This window comes from Diachasma alloeum, unplaced genomic scaffold (assembly GCF_001412515.2).
Source record: "Diachasma alloeum isolate Michigan unplaced genomic scaffold, Dall2.0 Dall_scaffold_00625, whole genome shotgun sequence".
Lineage (NCBI taxonomy): Eukaryota > Metazoa > Arthropoda > Insecta > Hymenoptera > Braconidae > Diachasma > Diachasma alloeum.
In genome coordinates, this window is record NW_021680757.1 from 186093 (window position 1) to 209372 (window position 23280).

Consider the following 23280-nt stretch of genomic DNA (forward strand, 5'->3'; position numbering starts at 1 on the left):
CTCTCTCTCTCTCTCTCTCTCTCTCTCTCTCTCTCTCTCTCTCTCTCTGTCTGTAGAAAGCGGAGTGGGAGAGCAGAAGGCAATGTAGAGGGGGAAATATTGAACATGGCCGTAGGCATGGTTGTCTGACGACAACAAACGTGCGTGTGCATCCCCCTCTCTCTGGGCAGCGTTCCCCTACTACGTCGCCGCCTAACCCCACCACCATAGCTCGGTCTCTGTCATTTAAAGAGATCGAGATACTCCCTTACATAGGCTGTCTCTTTTGTATAGTACAGTCTATCTCTGTCCGAAAATCCGCAGCGCGTATACTGTGGGTAAGATAGGGAACGAGCGCTCTATGTATTATACCTTTATGGGTTAGAGTGAAGGAAAGATAGGGAGCGACATTTAGCGCCAGCTGAAGAAGCTGAGTGCGAGATGAGAGTGACATCAAACGGCGCTTAAAGAGAACCGCGCGTGAGGTGAATAGATCAATCAATAAATGCCAAGAGGCGTGGTTTGCGTGAAACCATGCTTCTGAACATTATAGAGAGGCTGTCGATACCCTGTCGCCTTATCTAGAAACCTGCCCAGCTGTGTTTGAAGAAAATGGGCCAACGTACTGGCGTTCCAACTGGGCAATTCTAGAGGCGCTATCGACTTAGACTAGGGACCAACGGCTAGGTGAGAGGACTAGCGCCCCCTCGATTGCCGTCGAGCTGATTGGTGGTGGTGGGGTAACGGATGAACCACCGCCGCTGAGAAGTTCAGACTAGGGGGAAAGGCCGTAGTAGATTTCGAGACAGTCGGTGACAGGCACTGGCATGGGCTTGAAACTCTGGCTACCCTCACCACTTTTATTTGGGAAGTGGGCTTTGGGGGTTAGCAATCGATATTTGTTTAATTTTTGTGGTCCCCCTGATCCCACCGCCATATTGCTGGAGACGTTCACTGATCTATATAATAACTGGATAGCAGATAGGCCTTCTGGCTGCGTACCCAATTGAAGGTCGGCCATCTTAGTTGGCAAAATCCGCGCATGCGTGTACGGAGGTTCCAGCTGGAAATATCTATTGTGGTGTAGAATGAATTGAATGTTATATTTTTATACATAATCGGATTGTCAAAGATGGGGAGATGTTGTTTTTGTAATAGTATTCAGACAAAAGAATGTGGACGAACATTTCATAAGTGGATTGGAAATTTATTCAGCTAATGCTCATAGAAGGCATCAATTTTAGGTTGTTTATTAACTGACAATTAATGTGTCTAAACAACAATCCTCAATTTCAAAATTATTTTCTATAATGTTCAATAGAAAGTATTATACTAGGGAATGGATAAGTCAGCATGGCAGTTTGTATAATTTGCATTATTTCTCCGCCTATTATACCTTGCTTTCAGGTTTCCAGAAGATCAATTTATGGCAGCGCAATGGATCGAAAAGATACCATTGTCTGACTGGAAGCCAAGTAAAGGGAGCTTACTTTGTTCAGAACATTTCACAGATGATTGTTTTGACAAGAGTCAATTTCGAGTACGCCTCAAGCCCACAAGTATCCCATCACATTTTGGAGATTTTCCAACAGCCTGTGTTAGCTGTAAACGCAAATCTTCGTGATATTCCACTCACTCGTTTTTCAAGTAGGTTATTCAAATTTGTACACATAGTTGTGCAGATATTCACCAAATTCGACATTTCACATGTCATTTTTTTGGTAGATTTCCTTTGGATAAACCGGACCACTTGAATAAATGGCTGAAGGAAATTAATATATCAGACTGGATGCCTTCTGTTACCAGCCGTTTATGCTCCAGTCATTTAGAGGAGTCATGTCTGAGAAAAGTCAAAGGAAAATACTGGAGTTTGAAAGAAGATAGTTTTCCAACAATATTCCACCCTAATGTATGTCACTCTCTGAATGACAATCCAGGTGAAGAGCATGGGATAACAGTATCCCTAATAACACGGGGAATTGGTAAAATTATATACAAGTCCTGAAACGTTTTGTTATTTCGCACGTCTCTCACTTTCTAAAGAAAATGTGATGCCTGTCCTTCGAGCTCCAACTAGGTCTTCACCAGCGTGTCAGGTGTTGAGGAGTATCTCCGTCAATAATCCAGTTGGAACCAGTGATTCAAGGAATTCTCCTAAGATAATCCCCTACATGACTGATGAATCTACTGGACGCAGATCATCAAAAGGGTCTGATCAGACACAATCACAACAGGGAACAACGAATGACACTGTGGGTCAACGAATGACACTGTGGAATACAAGGGGTACTTTCCATTGTACCGCCTGACATGAATCCCATCGAGTTTACTCCAGAAGAAAATCAACAAGCTCTTGACTCTGGAAATGGTGAATTTCCAAGTACTGTAGGATACCTCAATTCATCGACAGGTACTTTTTGATTAATGGAGCGCATGTACTGTTCAGAATCATTCTTTGTGTTGAATTATCTTCCCCGTTGTGATTTGTGACTTTAGATTCATCCCCAAACCATAAATCAAGTCCGATAACCCTTATTTGATTTCATACATCGTATTGTATTTAATAATATCCAGTCAATAATATCTTGCAAATGTCTGATGATGGAGTAAGATATCGAAATAGATATTTTACTGGATATTTCCATACATGCAATAAAATTAATCGAGATTTCGTCTTAAGTTCTCGAGATACTCCGTTACTGAATACACTGAAGAAAAAAAAATTGTTTCAGCGGAGGATTTGACACAAGCGACAACATCTATGCGATTCGATTCTCCAACAGCATCTCGAGCTTCAAAATATCGACGAATTGTAGACCACGATCACCGTTATGAAAGCTTGCCCACAGCATTGCGTCGTCGACTCTTCGAGTGCGAGAAAAAATTGAAAGAAAAGGATAAAATCATAAAATTAGAGAGGAGAAAATCTGTTCGATTACGCTAATCTAGGGTCAAATAATGGATCAGAAGAAGCAAAAAACGCTCTCGTGTTTATGGTTGTCGGGCTGGACAGCAATTGGAAATTGCCTATTGGTTATTTTCTTATCAATGGAATGTTAGCAGAAACATCTAAGCAATTAAGAAACAGCGCGTTAATTCAATTACATGGGGTAGGGGTTGAAGTTGTTTCATTAACTCTTGATGGAACGAGTGAACATTTGGCGTCAGTTGAATTGTTAGGGGCTGATTTTTCATCTAAAAAAATCAAGCCCTACTTCTCTCATCCTATAACATTGAAACGTATGTACGTTATCTTCGACGCCTACCATATGTTGAAGCTTATCAGGAACACGTTTGGGGATTGGAAAATTCTAATTGATAATAAGGGGAGGGAAATTGAATGGCGTTACATTACCCAATTAGCTCAATTACAAGAGAATGAAGGTTTACGTGCGGGTAATAAATTGCGTCTAAGGCATATTGATTACTATAAGATGAAAATTAAAGTTAATTTGGCAGCTCAGACATTAAGTCAGAGTGTCGCTGACACTCTACAATTCTGTCTAAATGATCTCAAATTGCCAGAGTTCAAAGGCTGTGAAGCTACTATCGAGTTTATACGTAATGTTGATGTTTCATTTGATTTTCTTAATTCTCGCAATCCTTACGGTCAAGGCTACAAAGCACCCTTGAAACTGGGAAATGAACATGTATGGAAATCGCGGGTCGAACTCCAACTCACGCACATTTCAATACTGTGAAACGCTTGAACAGTGAATTGATTTTCAAAACAAGACGTAAAATGGGATTTTTAGGGATATATTCCGCTGCTCTAGCTGTGATAAATATTTATAATGAGTATGTCAAAGCACCAAATTCTCAACTAAAGTATTTACTAATTTATAAACTCAGTCAAGATCATCTGGAATTATTCTTTTGTGCCGTTCAGGCTCGTAGCGGTTGGTGTCCGAATCCTACCGCTATGCAATTTAGAGCGTCTTATAAAAAACTATTAATCCACCCTGAAATAAAAGGTATCAATGGAAATGCAATGATGCAAGACAGTACGAACATTCTTACGGTGAGCTCAGGTGTTCAAAAGAAAGCACGTTTAGATAGATACGATCCTGATGGTTATGATGCAATGATTAATTTACGCGTATCTTAAAAATATGATTTAGTGGATAATCTTCCCGATAGAAAAGGTGATATTCAAGCTAGTCGGTATCTACTGCCAGAATGGATGAGTGGATTTTCGAGAAATTCTGTTGCTTACATATGTGGTAGCGTAGTACGTAATGTTTGGACGCAGGTGAAATGTGAAATATGTCGTAGAGCGCTCACATGCTGTGATATTGCACAATGTGTATGGAGATAATGAGGTCTCACATAAAGAAAGTAAAGATGTGTTTATCATAAACAACTTATATTTATTCAGTTCGGTCACTTAGTAATTAGTTATTAATACAAAACTTGGAACGCCACAGCTGTGGTGGATTAGATGAGAGACGTGGTAATAATGATAATAATGACTCGAATGGAATGTAGATTTGCTATTCCGATCGTGGAATTAATATCTGCTTACGTCGTTGGCGCTGTTGGCGAGCTCCATCGGTAACGCCGGAATCTGATTGAGGCACAGCCGCCACAACCACTTCCCCCCAGTGACCTGACCGGGTAGAGAAGGGAACGAAACTTTCTTGGGAGTTTTGGCTACTTTGGCGTATGTCCTTAGCAGTGGATCCCTGTCCAGAGAACGATGTTCTTCAGGTACAGCGATCAATGGACTAGGTTGAGGTTTTTGTTGCTGCTGCTGCTCGAGATTAGGTTGAGGGCTTTGCTGCTGTTGATGTTGCTGCTGCTCAGATGGTTGATCTGAGTCTGTTTTTGCGATGAATGCTGACTTGAGTCTGTCGACGGAGATGGCTTTGTCGTGTCCATTAACTGTGACGACGGAAACTCTGTCATCAACCTTGTTGACTACTTCGTGGGGTCCGGTGTAGGGTGGGTCGAGGGGTTTTTAACCGCATCGACTCGGACGAAAACGTGACTGCACTCATACAGGTCTTTGAGGATGAAAAATCGTGCTTTGGTGTGATGGGCAGTGGTGGTGGGTCTCACTCGTCTAATGTGGTCTCGAAATTTCTCCAGGAAGAAATTGGGGTCTGCAGGTAGATTTTCAGAGACGAAAAACTCACCAGGAATTCGTAGCTCGGTCCCATACAGAAGCTGTGCTGGAGAGGCTTTCAGATCCTCTTTGAAGGCAGTTCGAAGTGCAAGCATGACTGATGGTAGAAGTTCTGGCCATGGTGTTGGAGCATTGCACATGAGTGCAGCTTTCACGGTGCGGTGCCAACGCTCAATCATCCCATTTGATTGAGGGTGGTACGGGGTGGTGTGTATCCTCTTGGCTCCAACCATATTTGCGAGTGCTGTGAAGAGTCTGGACTCAAACTGCGAGCCGTGATCAGATGTGAAGTGGAGTACTAAACTGCGAAATCCAGTGTGTGAAGAATGCAGTGGCAATGGTCTCAGCTTCGATGTTGGCTAGCGGAACAGCAACAGGCCATCGAGTGAACCTGTCAATCATGGTGAGGCAGTAGCGTAAGCCTTTCACCGATGGTAGCTCCATGATGTCCAGATGGACATGCTCAAATCGATTGTTAGGAACGCTGATGTGTGCAGGCTCGATGCGGTTGTGCCGTTGAATTTTGCATTTCTGGCAGGGGATGCACTCTCGGCACCAGCGTGCTGCGTCACGCTTGATGCCAGGCCAGATGAATTTTTCTTTCAGCTGATGTACTATCACTCGGCTGCTGGGATGTGCAGGAGAGTGCACAACATCAAATGCTTGTCTTCGAAGGCTGCCAGGGATGTATGGACGAACTCGTCCTGTGGAAGGGTCGCAGTATATTGGGTGGTCCTCAATTATTAGTCGCTGGAGCTTGCAGGATGAACTGTCAGAGTTGAGCAGGCTCTCAAGTTCTTCATCAGCATCTTGGGCGAGCTGAATGGCTTCAGAACTCAAGACCTTGGGCATGTCGATAGCGTTGATGCGTGATAGGGCATCAGCAACAACGTTGTCTCCTCGTTTGACGTAAACAATCTCCGTTGTGTACTGTGCTATGAAGTTCAGGTAGTTCAGTTGTCTCGGAGATGTTTTCTCAGGGCGCTGAGAAAAGGCGTAGACGAGAGGACGATGGTCTGTCTTGATGACAAACGGACGACCCTCGAGGATGTGTCGGAAGGCTTTGATAGCTGCGAAGATTGCTAGGAGTTCTCGATCATAGGTGCTCCAACCTGTCTCCTGGGGACTCAGTTTACGGGAGAAGAAACCGAGGGGCTTCCAGGTATTGTCCTCAAACTGCTCCAGAACTGCTCCGATGGCAGTACTTGATTCATCAGTTGAGAGTGCAATAGGTGCTGTTGGTGAGAGAAAACTGAGTCGAGTTGCTGAGGCGATACTGGCTTTGCACTGGTCGAAAGCACCCTCTGATTCTGTGGTCCAGAGAAATTTTCGCTTGTCGTTCTTCTTGGACTCCTTGGTGAAGTCGTTGAGAAGAGCTTGATCATGTGCTGCATGTGGGATGCATCGTCGATAGTAGTTGAGCATACCGAGGAATCTACGAAGCTCGGTGACAGTTTCAGGCTTCGGAAACTCAACTATGGCTTCGACCTTGCTCTCAGGTGAAGAGAATCCATGACGATTGAGCTTGTATCCCAGTAGACTACTTCAACTTTGCCAAATTGGCACTTGCTGGAGTTGATGCTGAGGTGATTGTTTTGGAGGATCGTGAAGATGATCTCGAGATGTTGCTGGTGCTCTTCAGGAGTCCTGGAGAACACGATGAGGTCATCAATATAGCAAGCTGCGAAGTCGATGTCTCTCAGGAGATTGTTCATGTGACGCTGGAACGTTTGCGCAGCATTGCGCAGTCCTCGAGGCATGCCGAGGAACTCGAAGAGGCCAAAAGGTGTTGTGATGGCCGTCTTGGCGATGTCTTCCTGAGCCATTGGAATCGGGTGGTATGCGCGCACGAGGTCAAGTGTTGTGAATACCTCGCAGCCATGGCAACGTTGCAGGACGTCTTCGATGATGGGTAGAGGGTAACGATCAGGTACTGTGAGATGATTGAGACCACGATAGTCTCCTGTTGTTCGCCAGCCGCCAGTCTTCTTGGACACCATGTGGATAGGGCTTGCCCATTGACTGCTGGAGGGTCTGATAACCCCACAATCCAACAGAGACTGGATATCGTTACGTGCTGCTTGCAATTTCTCACCAGCAAGTCGTCGGAATCGTTCAGCAACTGGTGGTCCACTGGTGACAATGTGATGAGATACTGGACTTTCTAGCTGAGTTCTTGGAGCTGCTGGAGGTTTTGTGATATCGACGAACTTGATGAGTAATTGGTAGATTGCTGGAGAGAGAGCTGAGAGGTTATTGGTGACAGTGGAGACACTGAAGATGCTGGTCTCGTGGATCTCTCCAGGTGCTGTGAGATTGGTTGTTGGATCGATGAGTCGTTTGCCACGAAGATCGATGAGCAGACCGTAATGAGCTAACAGGTCTGAACCGATGATTGGAGTCTTGACGTTGGCGACGGTGAAATTCCACTTAAAGTCACGTCGAAGTCCAATGTGAAGGAGTCCATGTCAAAAGATCCCCAAAGGGAAGATCCCCCAAAAAAATCCCGCGACAAAAAGATCCCCAAACAAAAAGATCCTCAACAAAAAGATCCTCACCGAAAAGATCATCTCCAAAAACCCTCAATTTTTCTAATCCTACAGAGATGTGTCCATACTAACATATCAACAATCACAAGAAGCAATTCATATTCAGAATATAAACACCTCAGGTAATCGATAATTACGGTGCATGGCTTCGCGAATGTCTCAAATCCCCACTATCCAAAATTGAGAATGTAAACAACTAGAATAATCGATCCTTCACATTCGCAACCTCACACACGTATAAAATTCCCACCAACAACATTACCAATTCCCGAAAGAATCGGGCAAGCCAGCACACTAACCAGTAGCTCGATGTCAACGGGACAGACAGCATGCCGTAATTGTTCTTCATGACAATGATTGTTGTTTGTTATGTGATAATATGTAAATACGTGACATTAAAGTGAATAAAACACGACATTATTTATGAAAAGCCGAAAAATATAAATAACAGAAACCACGAACCCACTCCTACGACCTAGAAACATAATTAACAATCATTGGAACCCAAAACGAATTAAAAAGGATCTTATTGCTGCAGGATCTTTTTGTAACGGATCTCATTGCAAAAGGATCTTTTTCCCGGGATCAAAAGGCGAAGGATGTTTTTCCGGGATCTATTAACGGGATACCTGTGAAGAGTGAGTAACTGTTGGCCATACGTGTCGATGACTGTGTTGTTGGCAGCAAACAGTTTGAGATCTGTAGGTTGAGAAGTGTGGCAACTCCAGGAACGAGGGCTTATGGATATCACAGATCCTGAGTCGACTAGAAATCTTTGGCCTTTCGATTTATCAGAGACGAACAGGCAAAATTCCTTGATGGCGGCATTGTTGTTTGAGTCTGAGCTACCGCAGGCCGCCTGAACAGACGGCAGCGTCTCTAGTTTAACTCCTGCTGGGGATTTGAGTTGGAGCGTGTGCATGGGGGATGGCAGTGACGAGCCCTGCCCCCAAAACGCTCATGGTAGAAATAGAGACCGCTCTGGCCCGCAGGTGCAGGCGTAAGAGAGCGTGAGCGAGAGCGTGATCTCCTCGCGTTGGTCTGTCCTACCTTAGATGACAGCTGCTGAAGGGCACGGCACAGAGTCTCAATGGCTTTCTCGACAGCTCCAAGCCTCTGCTCGAGATGATCGTTAGATCTGTTGTGATTGTAGAGGTCTGCGGCTGCTGCTGGGCCCCGTGTGTTGAATGCAGACTGCTGAGGGTATGTCGCCATGACCTGAGAACCGTTGCTGTTCTCCATCACTGCATCAGCAGACTCAGCTAGTTGATGGAGTGTGGCATTGGTCTAGACAGCTTTGCGGATCTTGTTGACAACGTCTGGCAGTAGAGCTAGCCATCTGCTGCGGAGGAGCTCATCTCCAACTTTCCGGTCAGCTAGGATTCTCATCTTTTTCAGGAGCTGACTGGGTTTCTGATCACCAAGCTCAACCTCAGTCAACAATTTGTGCAAGCGGCGATCACTCGATTCGGAAGAACGTTTGATAATTTGATCTTTGAGAAATATGTACTTATCTCTGACCAACCGACTGTAATGGTTAGGTGGGTGAGGTGTTGCTCCGGCGGACATCCAAGCTAAGCAGCGTTGAGCTGGGTTAGTACTTGGATGGGTGACCGCTTAGGAACACCTCGCTCGCACAAAAATTACGGGCGGTAGGCACGGTGTAGCGGCCTAGTGTCTCCATCTAGTCAGTGTGACAGATGGATACATTAGGGCACTGCGCAATCGGCCGGCTGTGCGACTGGGGTTTTACATGGTTTCCCGTACAGTCCTAGCTCGAATGGGGCACAGCTAAGAGTAAGACGGCCATGATACCGCAGATAACAATGAGAGGAAAAGTGAAGGAGGGGAGGCAGGCTAGAGGAGGGGTTTCAAATCGAGAACTACTTCGATAAAACCAATGAAATAGAAAAATAACAAAAATAAAAAAATAAAATACTTATCTCTGACTGAAGGAGCCCTGAGGATGTCAGAGATCTCTCAAAGATACTGTTTGTCAAGGGCCTCGAGGACAGCATCGTACTTTGTATTGTCACTTGTGATTTTTCTGTTCCTGAACTGGGCCTCGATTTGTGTGAACCGCGCCACAGGATCTTCGCTAATGAAGGGTGTGAACTTGAATTGCGACAGGGCCATAATCTGGAGCTCGTTCAGGGCCTCTTGGTTGACGAGGTTGCCCCAAAACGAAAGATTGATGTTGGGGTTGGCTGCACTTCCAGCTGGTGCAAAATCTCCGAGGAGGTTGTCAAGCCCAGGAAATTGGTCATTTTGTTGTTGTTGTTGCGTCATTGTGAGTGGTGCCACTGGTATTGGTAAAACTGGATGTAACTGACCTGATGTAGACTGAATTTGTTGGTGCTGATTTTGCTGGTTCTGCTCGTGTTGAACCGGATTTCGCTGAGTCAGGTCTCCGTGCACCTGAAGTTGATTATTTTATGCCTCTAGGGACGGAAAACCGCGATTCTAACCTCGCTTCGCTCGGTTAAATCACGGTTTTCAGTCCTCAAGGCATAAAATATCGTGTGCCACACGGCAGTAAAAGTATTTGCTGACGAATGTGACGTTATAACCCGAGCCGAAGGCAAGGGTTATAATCACATTCGTCAGAAAATACTTTTACTCCCTAGGGGCACAATATAATATTGTGCAGTGCCGTGTGGAGGTGTACGCGGAACCGTCATCAAGGTGATTGGCGTCCATATAGAGGCACGTGGTTGTTGCGAGGTTATTGCTTGCGTGAACGCAATCCGTCTGGATCACGGCGAGGTCACCAATTATGGAGATAATGAGGTCTCACATAAAGAAAGTAAAGATGTGTTTATCATAAACAACTTATATTTATTCAGTTCGGTCACTTAGTAATTAGTTATTAAGACAAAACTTGGAACGCCACAGCTGTAGTGGGTTAGATGAGAGACGTGGTAATAATGATAATAATGATTCGAATGGAATGTAGATTTGCTATTCCGATCGTTGAATTAATATCTGCTTGCGTCGTTGGCGCTGTTGGCGAGCTCCGTCGGTAATGCCGGAATCTGATTGAGGCACAGCTGCCACATATGTTCAGACTGACATTGATAAGAGATTTTCGAATGATGCAGGAGATTTGTCGTATAACATCGTGTTGAGGTTGATTATGACTAAAACTCGGGGGAATTTAATTCTCCCATCGTTGGGCACTTATCAATTAGCTTTCGCGACAGAAAAGTCTTTCAGAAGGGCTATTAATTGCAACAATGGTCAAGTCCCAATTGAACCTCAATTTGGTGCTATGCTTTGCTCAAAAGTGTTGAAGAACATGGTGGTGGACTCTTCAAAAAATCTCTTTCCTGATTTAAATACTCATATATTTGATGATTCTGTTGAACAACTTTCTGGACACGTCTTTTCATTAAGCAAAGCGATCATTAAAGAATACGTAGAAGTACGAATGAACTCATTAACCAAAATCTGCACCAGTCGTCAAACCGGACGTGATGTTAGACACTATAAGAACCGAGAAATGACATGGTTACATATTTAAAAATTTTGCATGACTAGATGTATGACGGTTAGTTCGTAATCTAAAAAATGTGCGATTCCCCACACTCATGTTTTGAGATTGACATTTTTTCAGATTTCTATTTCCTTGAAAAATAAAACGAAATCCTCTGACTATCTGTTCTAAATTATTTTCCTTTGCATTTCACTGAGTTTTAGTCCTCGTCAATATTGCATGCATTTTTTGCAACGAATTTTTGCAACGAAAAATTACCATTAATTGATTTTCCAGGTGACTGTCATGCAGCCATGCTCGAGGAAAATACTATTTCGACACCAGGAAGTGATGACATCATCTTTTTAGAATGGAATCGAAGAAAAAACCAATTTTCAAATATCAAGCTCAATTTTTATGCCTTATCCCATTGGAAATTGGTAAACTCACGGGCCAACGATTAAACATATCTTTGAGAGATGGAAGACTAAGCTACCGCCGTCAGAGTATCGCATTTATAAAAATGATGGTAATAGGAGAGAAGAGTGTAAATCTTGCTTCGCCTCGCCGAGGGAGAGCGGAATGTTCCATTGGCTGCGAAAATAACATTAATTGTACATATCATTTTTTTCTTCAATATTTCAAATTCTGCTCTTAGAATTGTAAATAATAAAGACATTGTGAAGTTTCCGGAAAAATAGGATCTAATGGAACTTAGATGAAATCTTCAATATTCAACTCTTAATGTAGGAAAGAATTTAGACGAAGAAAAAAGATGCAAATACTTGGATATCCTCGATGGATTTTCATTCATTTAAAGGTAAATTGTGTGAACTATGTTTTTAACAATTTTCCCATGGAATTATACATTCAATTTTCTACTAGACCTTTCTAACAATTCGCTAGAAATTCGGGCTATTCAATTTATTTTTAAACATATCAATTCTATCATCAACTTAGACATGAAACTAATTTCTATTTGGAGAGAACAGTGTAGTTTAATAAACGTCATACTAATAATCAAGTATTATTCTTTGATATTTCACCTCTCAACCAATCCTTTCCCTTAATTATTCACACTTAACGTGAAAAATCTGGTTACTTTTCATCTCATTTGAAAATCCCGCGCACAGTGGCAAATTGCCTTCTAAAATGGCGTCCGTCCAATTGGGGCCATTTCTGGGGCTTGCCAGCATAGGCCGCCTGATATCCAGTTATTATATAGATCAGTGGAGATGCTAGGCTAGGACGCCATATTACTATTTTCCATAGCCCCTCATTTATGTTTATGTTGTGTGAAAACTAATAAAAAGTGATAAAATAAAGTGAGAGTAGTGAGTTATGAACGTTTAAATAAAGGAGTCGACTATTTCAAGGCATTGTAAGTATGAATGATGATATAAGCTGATTTTTTATCAATAATTTCATTGCTTTATCACTGTTCTGAGGAGTGAGGTCATCTCAATCCAGTGTTTATGTTCATACTAATAATTGAAATAATTTTTTTGTTTAGATTATGCTGAGAAATGCCAAGTGCGTGGTACCGCATTGCGGACAGGCTCACCACGTAAATAAAGAATGTATTTATGCGAGATTTCCAAGGGAACCGGGACGGTAATCAATTAATTGCGAACTATAAGAAACATTCGTTAATGTACATGGGTTGTTTACAAACTAGGTACCAATACAGAGATTTCCTTTCTTTATTTAGGTGTAGAGAGTGGTTATGGAGAGTAGGGGTGAAGGATCTCATTTATTTATCTCTCGACAAGCTCAATGGGATACGATTCGTGTGTGGTTGTCACTTTGAAGTGGATCAGTTCTTTCAACCATCCAGAAAGAAGCTTAAACCCTCTGTTATACCATCTCTGTTTGGTCTACGAGTTAATCCCCTGGATGAAGAATTATTGGCAGATTTTCCACTTTCTGATGTCGCAAAAATTCCCACTGAAGGTACATTGCTTCCAATGACTTAATTATTTGAAAAATTAATCACCAGTCCTCGGAGCTTTTTAATTCTCGAAAAATTTTCATAGAAGTAATCATATGTCTTACTTCACTTTTATAGATATCTATTATCCTTTCTGAGGCAATTGATAGTATTTTGACAATACAGAAACCAAAAAAAATTATTTCTAACTTTGCGGATATTTGCATCATTTGTTGTCTACGAAATGGGATTCAAACAATCAGGAAACACTTCAATTCTGAAAGATAAATGAGCAAGTTTTAGCCGTAATTTTTCAGCTAAAAGAGTATCAATATTTCATGAAGACATGAAAGGGACCCGTTTGTTGAAGATGCAGCTCAGTAAATCTAAAAAATTAATAGGTAATTGTAGGTTCATTGCAATGGCTATGCAGAGACACAATGATAAGGTTCTATATGAAAATCTTATCACTGTTATTCCAAAAAACTTCAATCTTATACACTTCCCCTTTTCACAACTACTAATGCCAAGGCTAGAAAAATGGAAATGCCCACATCTGAACCGAAGATTTCAACTTCACTTCACAATTCTGATGTCACAGTGACAAAAAATGTGTTTGTCCACGTTCCTCCCGAATTCCCAGATGCTAACATTGAGAATAACGGATTAGTTATCAGCATCCTACAAGATGAGCAACCAGGGTGCTCCCATCACTACCTCTCCAGCCCAGCCCCAACGGAACGAGCTGCTAATGAATATTTGTCTCCTGATACTTACATATTATTTTAACTTTCCGTGAATCTTTTTTTTTTATATAACGAGGATATTCATTAATTATAGGTGGATTGTCTGAGCTGGTTCATCAGGTAATATCCCCGAAAAGATCTCAGAGGAAAGAAGCAATCGTAGGGACACCACAAAGAGAAAAGCGAGAAACTTCAACAGAAAGTGGATTGAATCAAGCTACGCCTAAACGGGGAGTGAAACGACGCCATCGATCATCCGGTATGGTGTCTTTATTCGTTGTTGTTGATACAGCAGCTAATCTCCTCTACCTTACTTGGACGTTGTCATGCATTAACACATTTTTTGTCGGGTGCTTGAGACTAAAATTGTCGCCCATAAATAATTTGGATTGTCTTTTCGTCTAATTATGCAAGTGCTCGGAGCCTCCTTCTTTTTTCTCAGTCATGTGTACAATTAGTTTTGCAATATGTCTAATCTCTGATATTGCTTATGACAATCAATACGGCGATATAATTTTGGGAATTGTGTTGGAACCGTTGCTATCACGAAATGAACGTATCTCTACATTTTATTTATCTTCATCACTTTTTCTACATGTATTTTCTGTCATCCAATCGGCTTCAGTTCCAGGCATACAGAATTCCATCGCCGTATTATTATGTGCTTTTAACGTTACTAATTGGCTTAACATTGATATAATTTATGGAAAAAAGTATATGATCCTAAACATCTACAGGAGATCAATAAATTGAATTTTCTCTATCGAGCTACATTATAATATTATTTGAGGGAACAAGACAGATGATGAATTGTCATTGGTTTTGTAATATAAATTTCAGCTAAAACAAACTGGGAAAAATTCATTTCCTGTCACAAAACCTATGGAATAACTATTATATTAAATGGAGAACACCAACGAGAATGCATTATATTTGAAGTAAAAGATTCTCATAAAAATCCAATTCTGGTGGAAAAACCCAGGAAGTTAATAAAAGAATTGGAAGTAGCCTCAGAAAATTAGGACATGTTCCAGTGATGGAGAGTGAATCGTTGGACAGAATTTATACATAAAATACCAAATTTGTGTATATACTCTGAGTGTCACGAAGAAAATGTATTTAAACTTACAAAATGTGTATTCCACACTAAACAATTCACCTATGATTTTTATCATTAGTTTCTTAAAATTGTAAATAAATGAGCTCAGATTTTGATCTCCATTTTTCAATATCCTTTTTCAGACTGAACTGGAGCATTTCCTCATAATTTGTGAAAAAAGAAGGCTCCAGCATTACAGTATTATTTTTGTATAATTTTATGAATGTCATGTTAGGGAGAAATATATGTACGTAGTAATGATCTAGTTTTCATGCCCCATTCAATTCTCTCCGAATAGTTGCAACAGTTCGAGTCATCAAGAAACAATGTATAGAAGTGGCAGGGCTCGAGGATGAAGCCATTACTCCACGGAAAGAAAGATTAGTAACTCTTCTGCAAGAGAAAGTTTTTCAGCTCCAAAAATCAGAAATAAAACTACAAGAAACACGAGATGAACTGAAATCTCGAACTCGAGATGCTCTGCAAGCCCACGACAAATACTCTCACATTTTAGGAGACATTGACATGCCAGTTTTGCAACAATTGTTATCCAGTTACTTCAACAACGGTCATCGAAAGCCCTAGGGACGCCGATGGAATGACCATGAGAAATTAACAACTTTAGAATTATTTAAACAGGGGGCACCAGCTTATGCTATGATACAGCAACTCTTTCCTTTCTCAATATTAAGAACTGTTTCCAAAGTTTTGAGCAGTATACCGGTTCATGTAGGAATAAGCACAGCAGTTATTGAAAATATAAAACCGACAGTCGCAAAAAGGAGTGAAATGGACAAACAATGCATCCTGGTATTTGATGAAATGAAGTTGAAGCAAAGATTGATATACAATGAGGTCACAGGGACGATTGTAGGATATAAAGACTACGGGGATGGTGCACGCTATGGAGAAATAGCGAATCATGTCTTAGTTTTCGTTATTCAAGGATTGAACAGTCCTTACAAGCAGCCAGTGGTCTACTATTTTCCTAAGGATACCACCAGTGGTGTCCGTTTGAGTGGATTGATAAAGAAGGTAATTGAACCTGTTGATGAGACGGGATTAGTAATAAAGGTTCTTGTTTCCGATGAAGGCAGCACGAATCAAAGTACCGTCAAAAAGTTGAAAGAAGAATTAAAAGATGAGCACAGGGAGAACAGCAAAACTCATTTTTTGTGGAAAGGACGCAGAATCTTCGCCCTATTCGACTGGCCACATATTATTAAATGTGTAAGGAATAACTTTATGGGAAATTTTGAAAAATGGCTGAAGGAAAACCCTAACTCATCTAAATTTTCATATCCAGGACAACAGATGGAATGGGACGGCAAGATACAGAGCAAAATACAGAGACATCATTACACTATTCGAAAAAGAAGGAGCAGCAAACATTGAGAGTAAAAATTGATTGAGACCCATGTTTTTCCTGCCACAAGGGACAAAATGCACGTAAAATATGCTACCCAGTTGTTTAGTAATCGTACCAGCAATACTTTGAAACTCCTTTCCAAATATGACACTGGACCAGAAACATCCAATTTTTCAGTTACAGCCGAAGTGATGAAAGACATCAACGATCTCTTTGATTCTATTAACGGCCCCAAATCAAGAGACAAGGATTCTAAAATCAAAAACCCTACACCGAACTTAGACCACATAGAGAAATGGTCAAGATTCAGAAAGTTGCCAGGATTGTTGAAGTTCAAGACTTTTGAAGGAAAAGACCTTCAGCGACAGCTATCATGTCAACAAAACCTTGTAACTTCACTATCTGCAATCCAGGACCTGTGGCAAGAATTGCTAAAAGTTGGCTTCAAATCGTGAGAACTGAGACGCCTGAATCAAGATCAGACAGAGAATCTTTTTGGATCAATACGTAATAAATGTAGAGACAACAGTGATGCTACTTGCTTGCACTTCGAAGCAGCATACAAAGGAATCCTGGTGTCGAAACATGCTCCACCATATGCACCTGGAGCTAATTGTGAAGAAGATAACGGCAAAATGCTGTTGGACCTGAAGGAATTTTTCAACCCCAAGAACATTCCCACTGAAACTTGCACTACTCTTAATAATAATGAAGACAATTCATGTGGCCCCACTTCTCCCCCCGTTATTCACCTGAAAGAATCAGATGATGAGGACATCGAAGATGACATTGTGGTTGAAAATCTGCTCGGAATGGCATTCAAGGAAAAACTACCAGAAGAGTTAGCAGCGAAAATCTTACAAGACCTAAAACTTTCGTATGATGAATGTCTAAAGTGTTTCACTAAGGATGGAAGTCCATACAAACCTTCTGATGAGTTGATAGAGCTGATTGCCAAGGCAACAAAATGATTCAACAGTAAAGTTATTCCTCAAATATATCGCTCCAATATCAAAGTTATCACCCTTGAAGTATTTGTGACATGCATTGATATAAGGTGGATAACATGCTCAATCGACGGCCACAACGTTGCTAATGCGATCATCAATTCACTGACTAGTTTTTTTATCAACCAACATTGTAAGAAAGAAAATTTGGTGATCAAAACAAAGGAAAGCCCAGGGAAAAATGCCCGTAAAGTAGCTTAGCTACCCTAGTGGAAAAACATAAGGTGGAGGCGTAACATGCCTGATCAGAATTTCGGATCGGACTTGATCAGTTTCTGATCGAGACCTGAACAGAATTTCCACTCGGGTAGCTGGGGTAACAATGTGTGTTTTTACTATTCATTTTTCGCTGTGTACATAAGTGTTTTCAGATTTTTCTCCATTTTTTATGTGATTGTCCCATAATTTCCCCCTTTACTAACCAACTACTTACCTTAATTTATACTGGACCACTATTGTTTTCGACATGGATTTATACTCGGTTTGGCTTTATTGATTAACATATTTATTATTTCTTACAGTGTGTGCATTTGCATGATTCTGCAAGAAATCTACTCATTAGCTTGGAATGCTTCTAATAGGAAAATTAGTATTCCAGACAAAGTCTAACAATGCAAACTCTAAGGATATCATTTCTTGATACCACTGAAAAATGTCAAACATGCGTTGAATACTATTTTCATTCTCTTTTTTTCTACTTTCAGATAAATCTTCACCGACAGGAAGACAAATTGTACAATTTATGAAGGGCTCCTGTGAATTTGTTGGCACTGGAGCTCGTCGCGATGCTGTAAGCCTTGAGGAATGTCGGAGATGGACTCTAAAAGATCTCTATAACAAGGCGAAACTCTTGGGACTTCTTCTGGCCTCTTCAATTCCAATTGTATTTATCCAAGTTGTAAAGCAACTGCTGGCAATTTTTTCATAACCACAAACTGCGATCCATTGTGACGGACTGTGATCAAATTCTCACCTTTAATCTACCCATCAACTTTTCAGTCATCTCTTCTTCAAGCCTATCACAAAACCTTCCACCACACTGACCAGGACAAGTTCCATGCAAACTTCGAACTCTATCGTCAGGTATCAATAGAGAGGACACCTCCCTAGGACATCTGAAGAGGACTTGGGATCTTGGAATTGCCCGATACAGCTACTAACTGAGAATAAATCCATTGGGTTTAACCATATGACCCAATAAGTAGTTAAAAAATTACGAAAAATATCCTGAGAAAAAAACGTACATTACGATGAAGTACTCCGGCATCAATGACGATGACATCACTTACATTACTCTGATTCCAACTAGAGGAGAGTAGTCGTAGGAAAGCAAGAACAGGTGCAGAAGATGGAATGATACAATAAAAAGTGCAATGACACTGACTATGGGCACAATGGTCACTCTATTACTCTCATAATTGAAATCAATATGTTTTTCAAGTGCAGGCACTACAGGTGCTCATGAATAAATGTCAAAGAGCTTGATGATAATGTCATGAATGACAAAACTGCTATTGAGCACATCGTTTGAGATGCGAATAGCATCGACGTGGAGTCCAACAAACAGAACAAACCCTCGAAAAATAAAGTAAAAGATTTTCTTGTGGTTGAAGCCTTCATGGAGGAATAGCATAATTCGTCTTGGACTAAGCAAAGTTGATCAGTGGGGCAGGTAATGGTGACTGGAAGGGAGAGGAAAAGCAGTAGGTGGTGTATCAGCAACTTTGGTGGTATGAGGAAAAAGTAAGTTTATTTCAGAATTTCAGTTAAATGAAAAATATTCACAGCTTCAAAAATTATTTCTCCATATTTTTAAACTCTTCTCGTTTTTTTGGATATCCTCGAATAATAATCTCCATTTTATGAACTATTATAATTTAATTCCACATTTCAGAAGAATAATCTTCTGCCATCTCATTTCCAGTTCAATGCCCACGGAGAAATTGGTAAAGGGCAATTTAAAATCGTCAAGCTAGTGTTCAAAAACCCTTCCAATGCTGAATTTTAGTTTTGAAACTAATGGTGGAAGTCTTCAAGTTGGGATGAGTATGCTACAAGTTTTTCCAGAGACCATATGTACAAACATCCCTCATTAAATGCCCATGGAGTTGGGTTTCAAGTTCATCGACCTAAGTTGGTGGTCTAGAATCCTGGAGTTTATGTCCAATGTGAATATCAAATACTGCATTTACTAACAGCTTCGACAATTTCTTCAAAATTAATATTCTCACATCTAATTGGAAAATACTCGGTATTTATTTGGTGTATTTTTCGTTTTTTTTTTATATTATCTCAGTAATGAGTTAAGAAAAAAAATAGGAAATTATGTTTAGAAGCTATTTTGGCACACGCAAAAATTCATTCAGTCATTGAATATGAGATATTTACATGATGAATCCATCAGCCTAAACTAAAAAAAATTACTGTCATTAGAAGCCAGTCCATTAAATTAATTAATTATTCAATTGCAGATGGAGAAATAATCTAGCCAATAAATCATCAAACTGGACCACACTATGATTTATATCGTAGATCGAAAATCAGAGGAAATGAAGGGGCAGGGACTAGGTAATTAACGTACCTGGTGCTGCCAAAAGATGAACAGACTACGTTAACAGTCGTATCCAGCCTTTACGTAAAAATTGCAATGCGACAGCCAAATGTCAGTGCTTATAGGGCAGAAGATCAACGATCTTTGGGAAATTTGATTAATTCAATAGCATCCAAAAAATATCGAGGCTCAGGTAAAAAGCTCATCTCATGATTTTCATAGGCATCATTGATCAATTTTTTATTCCGTACATCCCAACAGCTATGGAGTGATTGTCCAGTCCACCTCAAGGAATGACATGAACAGGGAAACTGAAAAATAATCTGCTGGATTTCGCACATGTACCTTCACCCTCTATGGTTCATTCGAGCATTGAGTTTAGCGAATGTTTCACTAGAATCTTCACCAAGAGTCAATCAACGTAGGAGATCTGGTTCTAATAAGGATAATTTTGGAAATGTCGAGAGTAGTAATAGAATCCATGCCCATCGGGTCATCATTTTTTTGATGACTCTCAATGGAGCTGAAACGGACCTGTCAAGGTCTTCAAGAGATAATCAAAGATATCAAGGATCCACATGTTGGATATTTTGACACCTGAGAATACATTGACGAATTTGGCCTGTCGGATACCTGAGGCAATGACTATCGAGTCCACCATAGCTATACCACGTGTTGTTAAACAACTGTGAAAATCTGTATTCGTTACATTGTAATATGAAGGCATTACTTAATGGGGGCGACACAGTGAGAAATTAACACTTCGGTCTTTTCTTCAAATGTTATTACGGTATTTATTGCGTGGTCTCAGAGATTAAAAAAAGTCAAGATATATATGATTTTTTTAAAATACACTGCTTGATCTATTAATAAACCATGTGCAAAATCTCAGATAGCCTAGGAGCTTGGTAACGACGGGAATAATTTAGAAAGTTGCAAATTATGCATGAGGTTAAATGGGGCATCGATAAGTTCATCGTTGTTCCCATATTGCCGACTGGTCGATAATGTAGGAAAAATGCGGAGTTTATCGATTCCCCATTTGATTGCATGCATAAGTAGCAACTTTAGAAATTATTTGTGTCGTTATCAAGCTCCTAGACCATCTGAAATTTTGCACGAAGTCTCTTGATAGATCAAAGAATGTATTTAAAACAAATCATCAATATCTTGACTTTTTTTATCCCCTCCAACCACGCCATAAATTCCTTAACTGATTCAAGGCCAGGGGTTATAAAATAAGGGGGCTAGAGGGGAAATTAATCATTTGTTTATGTAATAGCTATCAGATTGTCAACTGCCATGATAAACTATCCATTTAAAATTTTAGAGACTCTTGCGTGATGTAAATTTAATCGGAAATTGGGAAATATTTTTGATTATGAAGGTGGAAAAACAGTCGACATAATATTCGGGAAATAATCTACCTTGGTCTCAATTTTTAACATTATTATTATCTTTTCCATTAAAAAGAAAATTTATATCGGTGATGATGAACCTCTATGAAATTAATTAATAAATTTAATCGCGAAGCGGTAAAACGATGTAAGATGATTCAGCGCTCAGCTGAGTTTCAGAGGGATGTCTCCGAATCTAAGGAAGAGAGCGAATTTTTTATAATTACCTTTTTTGCAGCTCTCAATTCGTTCTACTAAGAAGATCATGACAAAAATTTTGCTATCTGCCTTAGATTCCGAGATATTCATTGAAAACTGGTAAATAGTAAAAATCGACTTGAACCGTTTTACCGTTTTGCTACAGAATTTTTTTTCTGAGTCATTGATAATTGAAAAAAAGGCAAGTGTTTGTTTTGACCGACCTTCTGCTAGTGTTTATTCATTACATGTTTTAAAAAGTTTCAGATTATGAATGAAAGGATAAGTAATTCATTGTTAATACAAATCTATATTCAAGATATCTGCTATAAACACATGACTAAATATGTATTGTCAATAACATCTATGAAACATGTACGACTATGAATTGATTCAATGATAAATGAAGAAATGAGGAATTTATTCTCAATAAAAAACGTGCGTTTTTTAAAAATATATACTGTTAATGAATTTATTTTCAATAAACCATGGGATAGAATAATATTCATTCGTTTATTTCGCAATCCTGATTATTCATGACTAACGTCTACAGTGATTCGCCAAAGGACTATCATAATTATCCGGATTTGTTATTAACAATGCTAGAATTTTAAATTCATTACTATTTCCTCCATTGGTCAATAATTCCTCAATTTTTCTCATTAAAATAAATGTTTTTATACGTATAATTGGGATAATATGATTGATGAATATGTAGTTAATGAAAATAAACAATCAGACTTTTCATTATTTTTCCATTTGCTAATCCAAAAACAATGCCATTCTTTCATGCCTCTTCTACAAAAATCGGGAGGAGAATAATAAATCCACTAATTTTTAATTCAATAGTTGAACGTGTTTTGAATTGTTTATAATTCATTTACTTCCGTTTTCCATATTTATTATTTAAGAAATTTTGTTTTATTATTTTTATGATCCGTTTAGGGGAGATCTAGAGAAATCAGGGAACCATCCCAAATTTCTAGAGTTTTACGTTGCAAGGTTGGCCCCCTAGCGGCCCCATTGGCCAAATAAGCGGCTATACGTTTTACATTCAGTTTCCAACACTGGAGTCGAGCGAATGCCTTTCCGGTTACTCGGCACAGTCGTTAGTGGCATTAATCCGTATGGATTATGGGGATACGTTGTGAGGACAAGATCCGAAACAGCGAGAGAATGGGATGCTTCGGCGTCCCAAACAAAATGATTGGATTACTTTGAGGAAGTGGGATGTTTTAATTCCATGTTCTCAGGGATCCATTACCTCGGACGAAAGAAGTGGTGTTGGCATAGATCCATGGGCCGGGAGTTAGGCCGACTCCTGGAGGCCCGAGCGCATGTGCCTTCACGACGAGTAATCTGGGTGTTGGCCCGCGATGATAGTGCTGTTACCGAGCATTGAGGATGAGTTGGGGTGAGCACAGGTGGTTGAGAAAGTTTCCGGATACCTGTGTTGCATGTGCCTCTCAATGTTCGGCGCTCCGAGGAGTGAGAAGGATTCACAGGTAATCGTCGACTTCTCCAGAGTTGAGCCACTCTGGAGAGAAAGGAAACACATCAGAGGAATGGAAACAACCTCGGCGAAAGACACATGGAGAAATATCTCCTGGAAGATACGCTTTATCGAGATCTCTCGGCTGAAAAGACGAAGATCGATCGAGTGAATTACTTCTAATATGGTGGACCTCGCCCACTCTACCGTATTACACTGATGCTGGCTCGGCATAGTTAGTCCCGCCACGAGAAGTCCTCAGGGTAGACGAGTTATCCTCTGAGGCCAGTTTACCGTTTGATTTTCCGTGAAAATCCAGCTGGCGCCCAACAATTGAGCGATAGAGAAGATGCCAAACTA

The 23280-nt window shown here is 40.4% G+C and overlaps 1 protein-coding gene and 1 long non-coding RNA gene across 3 annotated transcripts in view; one reads left to right on the top strand and one right to left on the bottom strand.

Annotated features, from left to right (window-relative positions):
• LOC107043752 (probable serine hydrolase) overlaps positions 1-23280 on the bottom strand; it is a gene marked incomplete at its 5' end in the record, with an annotated part of 108044 nt that overhangs the window by 62621 nt on the left and 22143 nt on the right.
• On the top strand, positions 13895-21482 carry LOC107043754. Its single transcript, XR_001461270.1, has 5 exons — positions 13895-14066; positions 17987-19025; positions 19207-19450; positions 19754-20026; positions 20095-21482. It is a non-coding gene; the product is annotated as an uncharacterized LOC107043754 (long non-coding RNA).